Source organism: Hyperolius riggenbachi, chromosome 1 (assembly GCF_040937935.1).
Source record: "Hyperolius riggenbachi isolate aHypRig1 chromosome 1, aHypRig1.pri, whole genome shotgun sequence".
NCBI classification, from domain to species: Eukaryota; Metazoa; Chordata; class Amphibia; order Anura; family Hyperoliidae; genus Hyperolius; species Hyperolius riggenbachi.
Window position 1 is genome coordinate 461,384,689 of NC_090646.1, and position 19,578 is coordinate 461,404,266.

Consider the following 19,578-nt stretch of genomic DNA (forward strand, 5'->3'; position numbering starts at 1 on the left):
GGCAAGCAGTTAAAGAGACTCCGAAGTCTCCTAAAAACAAGGTTTTTACTTTAAAAACCTCTTTAACCTAATTGCCCCACCTAAAACGCAGCATCCCCGCGGCTGACAATGGCATAAATCACCCCTAATTAGCTGGGGTACATCGCGGGACTTCTTCCGCATTGAGGCAGGGCTTTCAGCTGCTGCTCTGCCTCTACATGCATCTATTAGCGTGGATCGCCGCCTCTCTTCCTTCACTGAGTTTTCCTTAACTGAGAGGGGCGGGGGAGAGGCGGAGATATGCACTGATTGACGCGCATGGAGGCAGAGCTGCAGCTGAAAGCTCTGCCTCCTTCAGCAGCAAAATCCACGACCAAGAAAGTCATCGATTTTGCAGGGGTAATTAGGGGTGATTTATGGCATTGTCAGCCACAGGGATGCAGCGTTTTAGGAGCGGCAATTACGGTAGGTTAACAAGGTTTTTAAAGTAAAAACCTAGTTTTTAGGGGACTTCAGAGTCTCTTTAAATGCAGATAGAGAGTTTGCCATAACTACTTCCTGAGGTAAGATATTCCAGATTTTAACCACTCCTACTATGAAGGACCCCGTTCTAAACAGATGGCAAACACTTTTTTCTTCCAAACGCAAATTATGTCCCCTTGTCCGATGTACAATTATAAGGTTTATTATTATCATTATTTATATAGCCCCAACGTCTTCTGCAGCACTGTACAGAGTATATTGTCTTGTCGTGTAACTGTCCCTCAGAGGAGCTCATAATCTAATCTCTACCATAGTCATATGTCTATATATGCATTGTGCAGTGTATTGTAGTCTACGGTGAATTTGGGGGGAAGCCAATTAACGTATCTGTATATTTTTGGGATGTGGTAGGAAACCGGAGTGTCCAGAGGAAACCCACTCAGACACGGGGAGAGCATACTAACTCTGTATAGATAGTTCCCTGGCTGGAATAGGAACCAGGAACCCAGTGTTGCCATGCTGCCCATGACCAGCAGATCCACCGCCTTATGTCAGTCCCTATGCCCCAATCAGCGCAAGCCCACAGGACCTGCAGAGACGCCAAACACACATGGAGAGCCTCGCACCTGTCTATGCTGAGCCTCAGAGGCCATTGATCCATCACTGGGTTAAGGTGAGATCGTGACAACAACCCTAGGGACAAAAATTCCATCTGCCAAGCCTTTGTATTGCCCTCTAATGTATTTATACATGTTAATCATGTCACCTCTCAGTCACCATTTTTCCAAGCTAAATAAGCCCAGTTTGTCCAACCTTTCTTGGTTTCAATGTTTTGAGAGTGCAATCGCAAGTGGGCATCCAGCCTGACACCACTCTGTATGCAGCAGATTATAAAGATTAGTTCTTCGGAAGACAATGCTCAAAATCACTTCCAGAAACAGAGCATACACAAATTACAAGAAATTCACAAACTTTCTCTTCCACAATTGATTTCCAGGTCAATTTTAAAGCATAGATAGCAGCTAAGATGGCTATCAATGCCAAAACTATAAGGCTACTTTCACACCAAGACGTTGCGTTTTAGGGGACGTTATGGTCGCATAACGTGCCCTAACGCAACGTATGGTGGTGTTGAAGTTGGACGTCAGATTGAGCTGCGTTATGCAGCTCTCAAAGCAGCAGCTCCAGGTTAGTGATAGGAAATCCGCATCTTTTTAAGGATTCGGATCATTTAAATCGGATCATTGAAAAGATCCGGATCTTTGAACCGAATCATTTGAATCATTTTACTAGGGAAGCAGACTGGGTGAAATGACTAGCAGGACAGGACTTTCCCTGCACTGTACATTCTGTATGTCCCTGTTTCTTCCAGACAGACATCCACTGTGAACCGAATCTTTCAATGTGATGATCCGGATGATTCGACTCACAAAAAAGATCCGGATCAAATGAAGGATTCGTTCATGATCTGGACAACACTACAGTCCTACCACGAGTCTCTGCAGTGCAGTGAATATTAATTAGCCATGTGGCTGGCCACGGAGGAGGAGGGAAGACCTCCTCCTCCAACATTACTGAGCATGTGCAAACAGTCTAACGTGGCTTAGCCCAGTATAACGTACAGCATGCAGCACTTTGCTTAAACGTGCTGCTTTACTATGTAAGGCAACGTAGGCACTGTGAACAGCACAATTGATTTTACAGTGCTGTGAGTTAGGCTGCGTTACTGGCTGCTGTAACGTGGGACTTTAACGTCCCACTGTGAAACCAGCCTAAATGTGGAAATTATCTTATTAAGCGCAGAGGAATAAATAAGGAAATTAATAAGATTAAAGAATATCAATCCAAACTAAATTAGCACAGAGATCCCAAGAATAATCTGAGGAGATTAGATTCGCACAGTGGCATAGCAATAAAGGGTGCAGAGGTTGCGACCGCACCGGGGTCCTTGGGCCAAAGGGGGCCCACCAAGGGCTCTCCTTCATCCATCTTATTCGTTGTTTTTTTTTTGTGCTATGCTGGTAATAAACACCTCTATTTGTGCATTAAATAGTAGTAATCCTTAAAGGGGTTCTTGCACGAAAAAAGTAGGCAGTTAAAAAATGTGACAGATGACAGGTTTTGGGCCAGTCCATATTTTTAAGGGGGATTCTCAGGGCTTTCTTTGTTTTCAACAGCATTTCCTGAACAGCAGTTTAACTGCCAAAATAGCAAGATACCAGCCGGCCTCCCTAATCACTTGCACACTATTATGTCAGTTAGATTTTGCAACTGTTGTTCAGGAAATGCTGTTGAAAGCCCTGAAAATCCCCCTTAAAAAGATGGACTGGCCCAAAACCTGTCATCTGTCACATTTTTTAACTGCCTACTTTTTTCCCAAAAGAACCCCTTTAACTAACTATTTTCTCACTCTGATTACACCTTTCTGACACTGCAGCTGTCCTTGGTGAGTTTTGGGGCTCCATTTCAAAAAAGTGCTTGGGGCCCCACGTAAAACTCGCACAGGGGCCCTAAGCTACTTAGTTACACCACTGGATCCACAAAGTATTGCTAAGCTATGAAACTCTTTATTACAACTGAAAGCTGAAGTACAGGAATTCATGGGATTCACAGACCCTAATCTCCCTTACCTTTTTGTCCTGTGTAGTGCCAAGGGTGAAAGGTGAAATGCCACTCTAGTTTAATATTTGCTTCCAGTGTTGCACCAATGTTTTTGGAATATAGTGTAATTAAAAATTGACATTTCAATTTTCAGCCATCTATACATTTCCATGACTGTAAACCCAATTTGCTTCGCTTTTTTAGTTTGGAAACTGCGCTGGATTGCATTTGTTGGTACTTTCTGTTTATTTTCCACACCTGCAGAGACTAAGTGCCTGGTTAAAAGTCTGAAAATGACAGCACTGACATAAGGATAATGATTAGGATGATTATGGGTTGTCACAGGAGCCCTAGTGGCTGACCGCACTTAGCCTTCTAAACGGTGCCAGCGCACAGATCGTGCGAACTCTGGTCGCAGTCAATGCGCAGGAACCGTTAAGAATTAGCCGCAGACAACTCAGAAGGGAGCCTGTGAGACACGGGTGATTACAACTTCACCCACTGGTTCAGAGTAAACTGCCACCACCGCGGTTACCATGGGACCGTGGAGCCCACTAACTGACTAGTCCTGCGAATAAAACGGTTAAACACACGATATTCTGTCTAGCCAACAACAAACAAACAGTAGCGTATCTTCAGAGACCCGGGATCAGTTCTGTGTGTGCTGATAAGCAGGGTAGCGGACAGTGAATGACTTGGAGAAAGTCGTTTATTCACGCAATATAAATAATTAATATATACAGACAATTATTAAAATCACAATTATTAAGACAGTAATAGCCAGTATAAAAAATAAAAGAAGGGAGAAAAATACTTAGTTCCTGGAAAGATGTCCTTTTTGTGGGAAAACAGAGTTCTGGGTTTCAATCAGAGTTCAGAGTTCAGACCAGGTGAATGCCAGCATATCCTCAAGCTGGCACCTGATGAGTTCAAGGTGTTTTCAGGGTGGAGGACACTGAGTTTGGGTCCTCTGCCATTCTTATGCCCCTGCTTCAGTAGGAGGGAGTGAGGGCGGGGAGCCATACACCCCCTTAGAAGATGAGATGAGCCCTCCCCTTGTCCTGGGGGCTAGAAATCATATCTACCCATATATGGGCTCTATCTCACAGAACCGTACAGGTCAGGGCGGATTTATCAAACTGCCTAACTGGCAGTCCTTACCTCAGAATGTTCTGAAACTTCCTCAGAACCAGCACCGGGGCTCATGCTACACTTCCCCCACGTTTGGCGAAGCTGCCATCTCAGGAACCCCAGAAATATGACAGATCTGGGAAGTTATGGATATGCTATGAGACTCAGGTTATTCCCAGGCAAAGGCTCTTTGAAGTTTGGAGCAGCCAGCGAGGTGTCGCCTCCCCTGCTGGGAATGAGCCAGTGGGTCTGGCTTTTAGCCCAACTAGATTGCTTCTGCCATGGTGCTTGTCACCTTATACCTGATGGATGGGCCATCAGCACAGCTTGAAGCCAGGGACTCTCTGGGCCCAGGCTCATTAGCATATCAAAAGAGCCATCCAGCCTTTAGGATGGTGCTCTCTCTCTCTGCTAAGAAAAGGACTTCAGCTGCCCCTACACACTCAACCCAGATTGTATCGATTTGAAGCGCAATCGATGCAGGGAATCGAGTGCGATCGCTTTTTCTTCACGGGCGGTTCCAGGATGCGCCTGCGGCCCCGCAACCGTCCGTGACAGCCCTCCCCCTTGTCTGCGGCTCAGACACATATCCGCAAGATGTGTGGCGGCGCCGCTAACCTGGCTGATGGGTCTCGAGCTGCCGGCACGGCGGGAAAACCCCTTGGCGCCTGCGGCTTGGTTCCACTGGACAGGTCGCGGTCTGCTACCTTCAGGTTTGGCCCGACATGGACCGTTCTGGACAGGGCGTTGGCGCCACTGCGGTCGGATGTGGTGTCTGCCGGGACTGCTGACAACGGGCAGTGGTTTGGGTAGGTCAACAGCCCGCCCACGCAGGGGTTCCCTGCTAAGTGGCTGTGGACCTAAGGGAACCCCGCGGGAATCCCTGGACCTTCCCGGCTCCTGACAGACTGCACATGCTTTGCAGTGGTTTGCTACATCCCTGTTCATCCTGGGCCAATAAAACTGCCTCCGAATACCTGCAAGTGTCTTGCGGACACCAGAGTGCCCTGTCAGAGGATTACCATGTGCGGATTTCAGCACATGTCCCCTGAACGCACTCGGGACCACAAGCCATTTGGTATTCGCATGTGATCTACCGGTAGGGGGCTGTACAGACTCACTGTACAGTCTCCCACCTTCCCAGTACACCTTGAAAGCGGCCCCGTCTGCGAGGGGCTCAGCGGCTTGCTGCCTGAGCACCTTCAGGCTTGGGTCACTTTGTAGTGCGGCTGAGAATACGGCGCTGTCAGTTTCAGCCAACTGGCTCATGTCACACGAGGGCAGCGGCTGAAAGGTCTCATCCCTGCGGTCAGAGGAGGGGGAGGAGGCCGGAACCCCCTCCACCTGTTCTGAGCTCGGGTTCTGAGCAGTGCAGCTGCGCGGTACTGCTAGCACAGGTACACTGTCAGAATGGCACAGACGGACATTACTCAAGTCATCATTGCATGCAGTAATGACATTGACAGGTATAGACATTTTTTCATTACAGACAGGTTGTACAGTAAACTCAGGTACAGTTACAGCATCATCACAACAGACAGTCTGTACATCAAACTCAGGTGCCTTTGAAGCAGGCACTATTGAACCTGGTACCCTTGAACTGGGCACATTCAACCCGCCTCCCCCTGGTGCTCCCCCAAGTGTATAAAGTACCTGGTGGTGGGTGGAGAGTCCGTCTCCTTCCGTGAGCGACAAGGCGGTCGTGGCAGGTTCATAGTAGGACACAAGCTTGCCCAAATCAGTCCCCAGCAACACAGGGACTGGGAGATCCTTCATAACCCCAACAACCCTTTCTTGGATTCCTCCCACTCCCCAATCCAGCTTCACTGTCGCGTGGGCTATGTGAAAAAGGGTGCCCTCTACTCCAGTAAGGGCAAGGGATCAGCTGGAGCTGATGCTCTCCTTTGGCACAAGGTGTGAGTGAACTAACGTGATGTCAGCTCCGGTGTCTCGGAATCCGGTGACAACTTTGCCGTTCACTCTAACAAGTTGCTGCTGGTCGGTTCGGTCGCGGATTTCTTTTCCGCGGGCAAACAGGACAAAATCTGATGATCCAGGCTGTGGTTCGCTGGCGGGTTGCCTCTGCTGTGGGTGAGGTACAGGTGATGCAGATGATCCAGGTGCGGGTGGTGTCTGTCTCCGCTCCGGACAGTCGAATTTCATGTGTCCGGGCTGGCGGCAGTAGTGACAGGTGACCTCTCCAGGCGCTGCAGGCCTGGGTGCAGCAGCTGCGCTGGGTGGCCTCTGTGGCGGACGGCTCACAGGGGCAGGAGAGTCTGCCGAGGTATTGGGCTGACCTCCTCTCCAGCTGGATGGGACAGTTCTGCGGGTGTCAGCCACCCGGGTAGTTGCAAAAGTCTCAGCAAGGTCTGCAGCGACAGTGGCTGAAGCCGGCCTGCGTTCTAACACAAACTGTCGTACATCAGCAGGGCAAATGTTCAGAAATTGTTCGAGGACTATCAAGTCCTCCAGGACGCCATAAGACCCTTTGGTGAGGCCTAGAGTCCACTGACGTAGTGTGGTGAGCAAGCTGCTGGCCACATCTCGGTACGAATCAGAAGACTTTTTCTGCCAGGCCCTGAACTTTTTCCGATAGGCTTCTGGCGTCAGCTGGTACTTAGTAATGATAGCGTCTTTTATAGCAGCATAATCATTATCCTTCTCCGCAGGCAATTCTGCGAAGGCATCAAGCGCTTTGTAGCGCAGCAAAGGTGTCAGATGTCTGGCCCACTGGTCTTGGGACAGACGATACTGACGGCATGCTTTTTCAAAAGACCGCAAAAACAAGTCAATGTCTGTGTCTTTTTCAATATTAGCAAATTTAAATTTTGCACTTACGGGTGGTGCAGCTCCTTCAGCAGGGAGGCTGGGCGGTGAACTCCGGCTGGCCTGTTGCACTTTTGCCATGTTTAGCTCATGCTGTCATTGGCGCTCCCGTTCTCGCTCAGCGGCATCCCTCTCAGCGTGGCGTTCAGCAGATTGGCGCTCCTCACGCATGTACTGCAGGTACTTGTCCAGGTCAGTGTCCATCAGCTTTTGTAATGCCTGCTGCATTAGCGGATCAGTACAAACGGACAGTCCAGTACTGGCCAGTTCCGGGCGAGTACTGTCAGAAACTCTGGGATTGGGGTCCATACTGACAGTCTCTGGCGTAACTGTTGCAACAGGGCCCGCAGGATGCTCAACCTCTGTACGCCTAGGATCTTCAGCCTCTGGTTCCCCTCGATTGTCAGATGGGCTGGTATCCACCTCAGCGGACACTCCCGGCTCCCGCAGTTGCTGGGTATCCCATCTGGACAAATCTGCTATCAGGTCCTGTTGTTTCCTGCGGCCGACGTCAATGCCTCTCGCTTGGCAAAGATTTTGCAGGTCCGACAGGCACATGTTCTGGTAATTCCCGGACATTTCCATGCCAAATAAAATAAAACTTTTGGGGAGGGGTACTGGCTACACAGTCTCTCTGTATATATAAAAAATATATTGCCTTCCAGCTACACCAACGAATTAGTTCGTTTCTTGATAGCGCTAGCGCTATCTTAGATACTTTCAGCACAACACAGGTCCCAACCGCTGCCTAACACTGTCACAGGAGCCCTAGTGGCTGACCGCACTTAGCCTTCTAAACGGTGCCAGCGCACAGATCGTGCGAACTCTGGTCGCAGTCAATGCGCAGGAACCGTTAAGAATTAGCCGCAGACAACTCAGAAGGGAGCCTGTGAGACACGGGTGATTACAACTTCACCCACTGGTTCAGAGTAAACTGCCACCACCGCGGTTACCATGGGACCGTGGAGCCCACTAACTGACTAGTCCTGCGAATAAAACGGTTAAACACACGATATTCTGTCTAGCCAACAACAAACAAACAGTAGCGTATCTTCAGAGACCCGGGATCAGTTCTGTGTGTGCTGATAAGCAGGGCAGCGGACAGTGAATGACTTGGAGAAAGTTGTTTATTCACGCAATATAAATAATTAATATATACAGACAATTATTAAAATCACAATTATTAAGACAGTAATAGCCAGTATAAAAAATAAAAGAAGGGAGAAAAATACTTAGTTCCTGGAAAGATGTCCTTTTTGTGGGAAAACAGAGTTCTGGGTTTCAATCAGAGTTCAGAGTTCAGACCAGGTGGATGCCAGCATATCCTCAAGCTGGCACCTGATGAGTTCAAGGTGTTTTCAGGGTGGAGGATACTGAGTTTGGGTCCTCTGCCATTCTTATGCCCCTGATTCAGTAGGAGGGAGTAAGGGTGGGGAGCCATACACCCCCTTAGAAGATGAGATGAGCCCTCCCCTTGTCCTGGGGGCTAGAAATCATATCTACCCATATATGGGCTCTATCTCACAGAACCGTACAGGTCAGGGCGGATTTATTAACATTTTCAGGTCTGTCTCGATTTACCCAGCGCCCTGATACCAGACATGAGGGGTGGGACCCCTGTGGTATCATCAGGGCATTTTCAAACTGCCTAACTGGCAGTCCTTACCTCAGAATGTTCTGAAACTTCCTCAGAACCAGCACCGGGGCTCATGCTACACTTCCCCCACGTTTGGCGAAGCTGCCATCTCAGGAACCCCAGAAATATGACAGATCTGGGAAGTTATGGATATGCTATGAGACTCAGGTTATTCCCAGGCAAAGGCTCTTTGAAGTTTGGAGCAGCCAGCGAGGTGTCGCCTCCCCTGCTGGGAATGAGCCAGTGGGTCTGGCTTTTAGCCCAACTAGATTGCTTCTGCCATGGTGCTTGTCACCTTATACCTGATGGATGGGCCATCAGCACAGCTTGAAGCCAGGGACTCTCTGGGCCCAGGCTCATTAGCATATCAAAAGAGCCATCCAGCCTTTAGGATGGTGCTCTCTCTCTCTGCTAAGAAAAGGACTTCAGCTGCCCCTACACACTCAACCCAGATTGTATCGATTTGAAGCGCAATCGATGCAGGGAATCGAGTGCGATCGCTTTTTCTTCACGGGCGGTTCCAGGACGCGCCTGCGGCCCCGCAACCGTCCGTGACATGGGTATATTCAGAAACAATCAGTTAATCTTATGTGCATAGAGAGCGTGCCGTGCATTTAAGGTTTACGGGGCATTACACAAAGTTGCTTGTATAGTTTAATTTACACCATTTGCATATTGAGTGTTATACCAGCATTGTGTTTGCTGTGTATTTAGTAGGACTCCTGCTATTTGCGCAACATGCATTACACACTTTGTGTAACAATCGGTAAACCCTACCTGATGAATTATTTTGTTTTGATTTATAACTAATGGTTAGACACTGAAACTTTGAGTTTGTGCTAGAAAGCTTGCTTAAATATGGGACTCGTTGCTATATGGATCCTCAAACTTCCTATGTGCTTTAAAGCAGTATTGTCAACATAAAAATCAAATTTCAACAGCAACTGGTCTGAGTGTATTAAGTGATAAAGATGCTAATCCTGCATTCAAAACTTGCAAAACTTTTTCTGCTTTTATGGGTTGTATTATCACATACTTTAGGAGCACTGGCCCTAGTGCCAAACAGTGCCAAAGAGTTGTATGCTGGGAGTTCTTTTTTAAGTAGATAAATGCTACTTCTACTTACATAACAGTTGTATTGTGCTATCCACGTAATGATTCCTGTGAATTTTATAAAGGAAAAGCAGAAAATCCTAGTCGCCATCTTGCCAAGCTAATGCTGACATGTGTTTTTTATTTTTAGGTTAGCATGGGTGTTGCTTGTTCTTTAAGATGTCTGCATACGTAGCTCCTGCTCAACTTATCTTTTTACCTTAACTTCTACTGAATCAAGATATAAGTAACCGTAGATTTGCCTACTAGTCCCTGCTCGTCTTCTGATCTGTTGTGCTCACAGATTGAAATTTAGTTGACAGCATCCTTACCAAGTCCCTGGCATGGTGTATTACCTTTATTTCCTCTACTGTACTTTCTTCTTGTTGTACTGTCAATCCAACCTGATTGTGTAGGTGGGGTTTGGTCTTCTCCCAACACTGCAGGAATGTGACCAACAGCTGTGTTTTGGTAAGCAGTTCAAGATGGCGGTGTCCTGAATGTGGTGAACAGCCCCATATTTCACTAACTCCACTCTTAATAATATATTCCTATCCTGCAGAGCAATGAGCACAAAATCATAGCAACAGGACAACCAACCAGAACTGAGGTTCTGGCAATGTTATTAGGTGGGTGGAGTCCATAAATCCCATTACAACAAGTGAGGTCATAGTGAATGAGTGTCCAGAATATGTTGCAGGAGGGCCACCTGCTGACCAACACTACTGGTAAACTGAGAAACTGCATGCAATATCAACTGTGAGGTGTTGCAAAATACCACTATGTAAAATAAGATTCCTAACAGGTACAGCATTAACCTAAACTTGTATGTCAGCCATGCCTCTATCCCTTGAACTCTTTGTAATGAAATATTGCCATGGTGATGGTCCCACAAGCAACTCTATAGCTGTCACCACCTTATATTCCGAACACGTTTAGCAATATCCAACAGAATTTGTAACAAGTATTATTCCATGGGCTGACCATAAAATTAATAGGTAGAAGTCGTGGTCTCAAATGGGGCTGATTATTTGCTGTGCACAAGTTCACTGTAATTTAAAAAGACCGATGATCTTATTTCCAAAAAAAAGTATTTCTTAAAGATTTTTGGGACCACTAACTGCTTATGTGTTTTATGGTTTCCTGTAGCTTGATCACTTCCTCTCACTCCTGCATCCAGGACTTTTCACGAGCATCACCTCTTCTTTGGAATGCTCTCCCAGAGCCAATCTATCATGCTCCGAGCCTAGAAATCTTCAAATGTACTCTCAAAACACACCTGTTCACACAGGCCTATATATTTCTATAGGGAACATTGGAGGCTAACCCCTGTGTCTCCTTCACTAATGTCTCCAACCCAAAACCCTAAGCTCGCAAGGGGGAGGGGCCTCCTCCTAGTGTTTCTAATTCTGCTGTAATTTATCATATGAACATGTACCAGTATTGGTGATGTCTCAAACCACACATCAACTATTTGTACTACTGGATGTCCTGATTGTACAGATTTTCGAATGTATCTGTGCTCCCCACTATTTCATTTGGTTTATGTTCAAAGATGTTGGTGCTAAATAAATAAAAAAATACAAAGAAGAAGAAGAAACTCTGAAATCATTTCACCAGTAATTATCTGAACAGATCTGGAATGTATGAGTTGCTAGCATCTCTGATTGGAAAAGTAGTATTGCAAAATGTTGGCATATTTATTACCACAGGAATACTGAAATAAACTGACGGTTATGATGCACCCATGATTTGCTGTAGTGTTCTGTATTTTGTGTTTTTGGATCAGTTTGGGATGTTAATAAGACAGTGAGTGTTACTGAGCTGCGCTTCACTTATTGATATTATGCAATGTGTAATCTTTGCTCTTGTAAATCTGGTTTTGTGGCTTAAAGCAAAGTAACATTGGATAGACAGGTCTTCCCTCCCTGACACGGATATTCTCATAGATACTGTCAGCTCCTATCCATTACATGCTGGAGAAAAAAACTGCACAACCAATCTGCCTAAGAGAAGAATAGATCTGGCGAAAGAAATTTCACATGAAATGTTTGTTTAGGTCTATGTGCTGTGGATTTTTGCCTTGTCACCATTCATGCAAAAGAGTTTAAACTCAGTGGCAATAACACTACTCGTAACTGGATTGTAGCAGTATAGCAGTATATTAATAATCAAAAATGATTAACGTGTACCTGTCAACAACAAATCCACAAATAAAATGTACCTGTCACAAAGCATTCTAAAAATGATTTGCAAAGCAACCATTCTGTACATACAGTGTATCACAGTTACTCTTTTTACCGCCAAATTTTGGGTAAACTCTTCCAGTGAAAAGAAGGCATGAGCAATCAATTCTATGGAATTCCGATTTCCACATGGAAATTCGGCATTCAGATTTAGAACGCGGAACTCAATACCACGGATTTCCACAGTTTATTTTTTTGTTTTTTACTTATTCCCACTATTCTCCTGAAGATGTCTGGCAAATTTGGTGAAGATCGCATGTATTGAGCTTTGCAATTAACTGCGTAAGTAGGAGGTAGTGACTCTAATGTAAATGGCGTAATCCATCTGAATACAGTGGAATACCGTTCGGAAATATATATATATTTAAGCTGTATGTTGCAATGTATGGACGAATAAAACATTGACAATTCTTAAAGGGAACCTGAAGCGAAGAAAATTATTTAAAATAAGCACATGACGTAGCTGCAAATAAATATTACATACTAACCTCACCGTCAGTTCCTCTCAGAAGCTCACCATTTTCTTCTTACCACGATCCCTTCCAGTTCTGACAAGATTTTGACAGAAGTGAAATATAACAGTTGCTGTCAGGGCTCGTTTCCACTTGTGCCGCACGCGTCTCCAAGACGCGCGGCGGCACTTCCGGGTCTGCAGATATGCAGACGAATCCCATCAGCCGTGCCATGCACAGCTATGGGATTCACACCAATTCGGATGGAAATGCCGGCCGAATCGCTAACGCAAGTGATTCGGCTGGTGGTGCCATTGTTCCCTATGGCAGAGTTTCCCCACGCGATTTGCCAGCGGGCAAACTCTGCGAATTCGGCGCGGGAACCGCGCAAGTGGAAACGGGCCCTCAGTTATATTGTATATCAGTAGCTGTCAGTTACAACTGAATGTGCAAGGTAATGTTCATGTTTCCCTATGGCTCAAGTGGGTGATATTAGAGTTTAACAGCGTGCTGACCAGGAAGCTGTTATGGGGTAATGGCCATTTTTAAGATGGAGGACTGAGAATTCCATTGATCACAGTGTACAAATGGGACGCAGGAGAGGAGAAAGAGATTGAAGAGTAGACTACACAGGAGGTAAGTATAACCTGTGTATGGTTATTTTGACTTTTTATTTTCAGTTCAGGTTCTCTTTAAGATGGTTGTTGGTCCTTACTGGAGGATTGTAGGTAAATACCTGTTGTGCGGGAGATGGAGGCTTGTCAAGTGGATTAGCTGGACTGTCTCATTTTCTCCAGGTATGATAGCTATATTTACTGGTAACATTTTTATATTTCCTGATTTAAAAAAAATTAATGCTTGACTAAAGATGTTATTATTGTACTTATTGACCGTCTATGTCTAGAAGGACGGGAAAGTTCAGTTCCAACGACAAGATGATGGCAGATGAAGTCAGATCTGACCCTTTTCAAAGAACTAGTCTTTAGATGCTGAACTCCTTGTCAGTTGGTGATTATAGCCTGTTTAATGCAGTCAAGTACCGTAGCTCTCTAAGGGCAGGCTCGGATTTATATCACTGGAGCCAATAGGCACAAATCTCCTGGCACCTTAGATTTCGCCCTCCATGAACCTACATACACTTGTCAAATTACACCGCAGGTGTGCTCACTGTCCCAGCTGTCAATTCTCCCTTACTTCCCTTGCCTGTCATAGGTAGCTACAGGTGCCCCTTAGTATTAGGTAGCCAGAAGTTCCCTCAGTATTAAGTAGCTAAAGGTGCTCCCAAGTATTAGGTAGCTAGAAGTACCTCAGTATTAAAGAGAATCTGTACTCTAAAATTCTTACAATAAAAAGCATACCATTCTATTCATTATGTTCTCCTGGGCCCCTCTGTGCTGTTTCTGCCACTCCCTGCTGCAATCCTGGCTTGTAATTGCCAGTTTTAGGCAGTGTTTACAAACAAAAGACATGGCTGTTACCAGAATGTGATAGGCTGAGAGGAGCTCAGTCTGTGACTCACACAGAGCCTGGAGGGGGCGTGGGTGTGTAAAGTTTCTATCCTATCACAAGCAGAGCAGCACATTCCTGCCTGAGTGCCTGAGCCCGACAAAGCCTTCAGAGGAAAGAAGATTAAATTATATAACAGAGATAATACAGCCACTGTGCAACTAGAAAGGCTGCAGTAATCCAGACCACATTAGAACAGGTATAGGAACTTATAGGATAGAAGAAAAAAGGCTGAACATTTTGTTACAGAGTCTCTTTAAGAAGCTAGAGTTTGCCCCTGAGATATCTTGTCAGTGGAATGCCAAGAGCAAGGTGAGAAATCTCTCATTTACATTCTGATCAGGACTCTGCAGAGGGAGGGAGGCACTCTGGGAGGGGAGTGAGCCGTCTTTTTATCATCAGGCGCCTGTAGGCACATGCCTACATGCCTTATGATCAATCCAGCCCTGCCTATGGGATGAAAATAAAACTTTCGTTTGAGAAGGGAAAAAGAGTCACAAGTAATGTATGCAGGTTTGCAATATAACCTAGGAGTCATTTCCAACAGAATCGAAAACAGTGTTGTAGTTATAAAGGAACACACAGATGTGGTGATTGCAACCAATGCAGATATGTGGGTCAAAAATCGTCAATCAAAATTATGAGCAGAAATAGAACTATAGAATGCAGACATTTTGGTAACTGCAATACTAAGGCAGTAATATATTTATTTTCTTGTAAATGCGTCGCTTTTTACGTCGGTATGACGACCAGACAATTTAAACAGAGAATTTATGACCATGTATATGGGTTTCAATCGGGCAATTTGAAGTCGGCGGTTGCTCGACATTTATTTTTGAATCATGGTAGAGAGTACAATAACTTTTTCTTCTATGTGATTGACAGAGTACACCCACATATCAGGGGAGGTGATATTGAAAGAAGATTGCTGCAAATCGAAACAAGGTGGATAATAGACCTGTGTGCCATGCAACCTCCACGTCTTAACCTCCCCGGCGTTCTATTAAGATCGCCAGGGAGGCTATGGGAGGGGTTTTTTTTAATAAAAAAAAACTATTTCATGCAGCCAACTGAAAGTTGGCTGCATGAAAGCCCACTAGAGGGCGCTCCGGATGCGTTCTTCTGATCGCCTCCGGCGACCAGGAGTAACACGGAAGGCCGCAAGGAGCGGCCTTCCATGTTTCGCTTACCTCGTCGCCATGGCCACAAGCGGAGTGACGTCATGGATGTCAGCCGACGTCCTGACGTCAGCCGCCTCCGGTCCAGCCCTTAGCACTGGCCGGAACTTTTTGTTCCGGCTACGCTGGGCTCAGGCGGCTGGGGGGACCCTCTTTCGCCGCTGCATGCGGCGGATCGCCGCGCTGCAGCGGCGATCAGGTAGCACACGCGGCTGGCAAAGTGCCGGCTGCGTGTGCTGCTTTTATTTGAGCCAAATCGGCCCAGCAGGGCCTGAGCGGCAGGCTCCGGCGGTACTGGACGAGCTGAGCTCGTCCAGACCGCCCAGCAGGTTAATAACCACGTGTCATATGCTGCATTTTTAGAAGGTCGATAGAAAGTGCCGTACCTTTAACTCTGGTCAGTTGCTTTGCAACACATATTGTATCTTAAAAAATAGTTTTTGATGTTTCGAGATATTGGGGTGTATGGATAGTCTTAAATGATGATTTCGTGTATATATAATTTATGAATAGTTTAGTTAATTATGATGCTTTGCATCCATATTGGACTTCCGTGGCCCCCACTATTATTTATAATATTATTTTATTTAAAATATTTTGATTAAATATAATATTCCTAAAAGGATAGCATTGCCACTGACCATTGTTTATGATAAGAATAGTCATTAGTTGTCCAGCGTTGCGTAATATGTTGGCGCTTTATAAATACAATAAATAAATAACTAGTGGAAACTTACACCATGCAATATTTTTTGAAGCCACTAAATGGCAATATATATGTGAAATGAATATGGGTAGGTTTTCTGCATATGATATGCATTTATATGATTGTTGGTAGGTATACTTTGATCAAATTATTTGAACCACAGCATGGATGCTGCAAATTAGTCTTTTTAACATTCACTTCTTGTATTAAGCTTTGTGGAATTAAGTTGTATGGGTCATTTTTATTATTTTTTTCCTGTTTGAAGCACTGCTTTGAAATAGCAATAGTAACTAATGGGACTTCAACAAAATGGCGCCTATAGTGCAGACATTTCTATTCCATACTGAGCATTATGGCTTTACAGGAAAAGGAAGTGATGTCATTACAGCTTGGACTTTAAAACTACACAGTTAGCTACACTGAAGTGTCTTGAGAAAACCGGCGTCTCCGGTGAAACCGGTCGACACGGGTGATGGTCCCAGAGCGTGCGCCTCTATTATGCCGCTACAGTGCTAATCAGCATTACCGCTAGGAGTTGGACGCTAACTGGGACAGTAAACTTTATGCAGGCTGCCGGGAGTGTGACATGGAGTACTGATTGCCACAAGGCGAGACGTCGCCAGAGTGGTGAAGCAAGGTCTCTAAAACCTCTACATCTAATATCCAGCGAATTCAACTGGTGACTACAAATGGTGAGACCGTTCCATACTTTATTTTCCTGTGTTACACTCATGGCTAATATTAATTAAGCACAGTTAGCGGTTTTATACGAACTTTATATCTACTGAGGCCCAATCGAACTATGCAATTGTTTATGCGCATTGTTGAAATTTACGCAATTTATTCTACCTCATGGACTATTGCATAATTATGAATACAGATGTTTTTTGAACACTGCAGTTACAGATGGATACATTTTTATGGACATTGTGACATTGTGACAGTCATTTGAGGCTTTATATCAAATGCATAGGTGATTTTTATCGCCCTGGGTCATATATACAGTGCGCACTGTGGGACTTTCACAGGTAATACCCTATTAGAGGGTGTTTTAAATATAGGGTTTTGTAGGATTTGGTATTATTTTATGTATGAGCAATAAAAGTTAATTTTTATATTGAAGTAATCCGGTGCTGTGGTAGTGATTTTGATAATTTATGCAACTTGAACTTTATCCCATTAGCTTATTTAGTGGTGATTGAATATAATCCAGGAGCCCACCACACAGAGCAGGATACACAGCACCAAATTCAGATATCTAGAAATACACAGGATATTTATATTGCGCTTTTCTCCTGGCGGACTCAAACAGGCAAAAAGTACTTACAGTTTTACATACTGGCTTGAGCCAGGATTTGAATTCTGGTCAAAAGCTTAAACCCCAAATCAAAGGAAAAAGTCTTACCAGTACACTATGCAGCTGGCAAACTAGAAGACAAGGTTAATGGCTCAGCTGTAATTTATTGGATTATCCTGGCTGTAGTATGTGTTTGTAAATATATTGAAGCCAGAGCAATTGAATCAGAAGTCTGCCCTTTGTTAACTGCCTCGTAAAATCTGGTAGGGACACTATACTTGTTGGTAGCTACAGGGGGATGCGAAAGTTTGGGCAACCTTGTTAATCGTTATGAATTTCCTGTATAAATCGTTGGTTGTTACAATAAAAAAATGTCAGTTAAATATATCATATAGGAGACACACACAGTGATATTTGAGAAGTGAAATTAAGTTTATTGGATTTACAAAAAGTGCGCAATAAGTGGTTAAACAAAATTAGGCAGGTGCATAAATGTGGGCACTGTTGTCATTTTATACATTCCAAAACCTTTAGAACTAATTATTGGAACTCAAATTGACTTGGTAAGCTCAATGACCTCTGGCCTACATACACAGGTGAATCCAATTATGAAAAAGAGAGTATTTAAGGTGGTCAATTGTAAACTTCCCTCCTCTTTTAATTTCACCATCATGGTTTAGGGGAAGGAAACAGAAAGCTGTCTCAGAGATTTCAGCTGTCTGTTTCCACAGTTAGGAACATATTGAGGAAATGGAAGACCACAGGCTCAGTTCAAGTTAAGGCTCAAAGTGGCAGACCAAGAAAAATCTAGGATAGGCAGAAGCGACGAATGGAGAGAACAGTCAGAGTCAACCCACAGACCAGCACCTAAGACCTACAACATCATCTTGCTGCAGATGGAGTCACTGTGCATTGTTCAACCATTCAGCACACAAGGAGATGCTGTATGTGAGAGTGATGCAGAGGAAGCCTTTTTTCCTCCCACAGCACAAACAGAGCCGCTTGAGGTATGCTAAAGCACATTTGGACAAGCGAGCCTCATTTTGGAATAAGGTGCTGTGGACTGATGGAACTAAAATTGAGTTATGTGGGTGTTATGCAGGGAGGAAACAGAACACAGCATTCCAAGAAAAACACCTGCTACCTACAGTAAAATATGGCGGTGGTTTCATCATGCTGTGGGGCTGTGTGGCTAGTGCAGGGACTGGGTATCTTGTCAAAGTTGAGGGACGCATGGATTCCACTCAGTATCAGCAGATTCTGGAGACCAATGTCCAGGAATCAGTGACAAAGCTGAAGCTGCGTCCGGGCTGGATCTTTCAACAAGACCCTAAATGCTGCTCCACTCTGGCATTCATGAAGAGGAACAAGTACAACATTCTGGAATGGCCATCTCAGTCCCCAGACCTGAATATAATTGAAAATCTGCGGTGTGAGTTAAAGAGAGCTGTCCATTCTCGGAAGCCATCAAACCTAAATCAACTAGACATATTTTGTAAAGAGGAACCTACAGGAAGCGTTTAGAGGCTGTAATTTCTGCAAAAGGAGGATCTACTAAATATTGATTTTATTTCTTTTTTGTGGTGCCCAAAATTATGCACCTGCCTAATTTTGTTTAAACAATTATTGCACACTTTCTGTAAATCCAATAAACTTCATTTCACTTCTCAAATATCACTGTGTGTGTCTCTTATATGATATATTTAACTGACATTTTTTATCGTAACAACCAACGATTTACACAGGAAAATCATGACGATTAACAAGGCTGTCCAAACTTTCCCATCCCACTGTATATGATATACAAACATTTTGGGATCACTCTGGACCCCTTTTTCAAGGAAAACAACCCATTAGGGTCCGCGCACTTGCTCAGGCACTGTGCATTGTCCAAGCGTTACGCTTGTGCCTCTTGGACAGTGAGCATTACCGTGTGTGAGTGCATGGAGCCTAATGAGTTGTCCTTTTGTAATTAGTTTACCTTGATAATGAGGTCCAGAGTGATCCTGAAACATTGGAATATTTACAAATACTCAAATAAATAAATAATTTTGAGATTATAGAAGCGTTTTCTGGTAGCCAGTTCATTTCTTGATGTATTTGGTGGTGCCACCCTCATTTAAGGCTTTAATGCCATTGGAGTGCAGTATCCATTTGCTTTGTTTCACCAGTACAGTATTCACCGGCTCCTTTACAGTCTGAATGCCGCCAGATGCATTGGTATCTGTGACTGTAGGGAATACAGAAGACTTGAAGCAAGCTGTGTTGCTTTCAGTGTATATGTGTGCATATATGTGTAGCGGTTACTCTGCTTTTTATTATAATTATCAACAGGTGGGCCATGCAAGTGGCTTTGTGTTCATCTCAACACACCACCACAACAGCTCTACTTTCCATTGCAGTGCTGATCCTATTCACTGGCACTGAATGGGTCAGTGCTGCAAT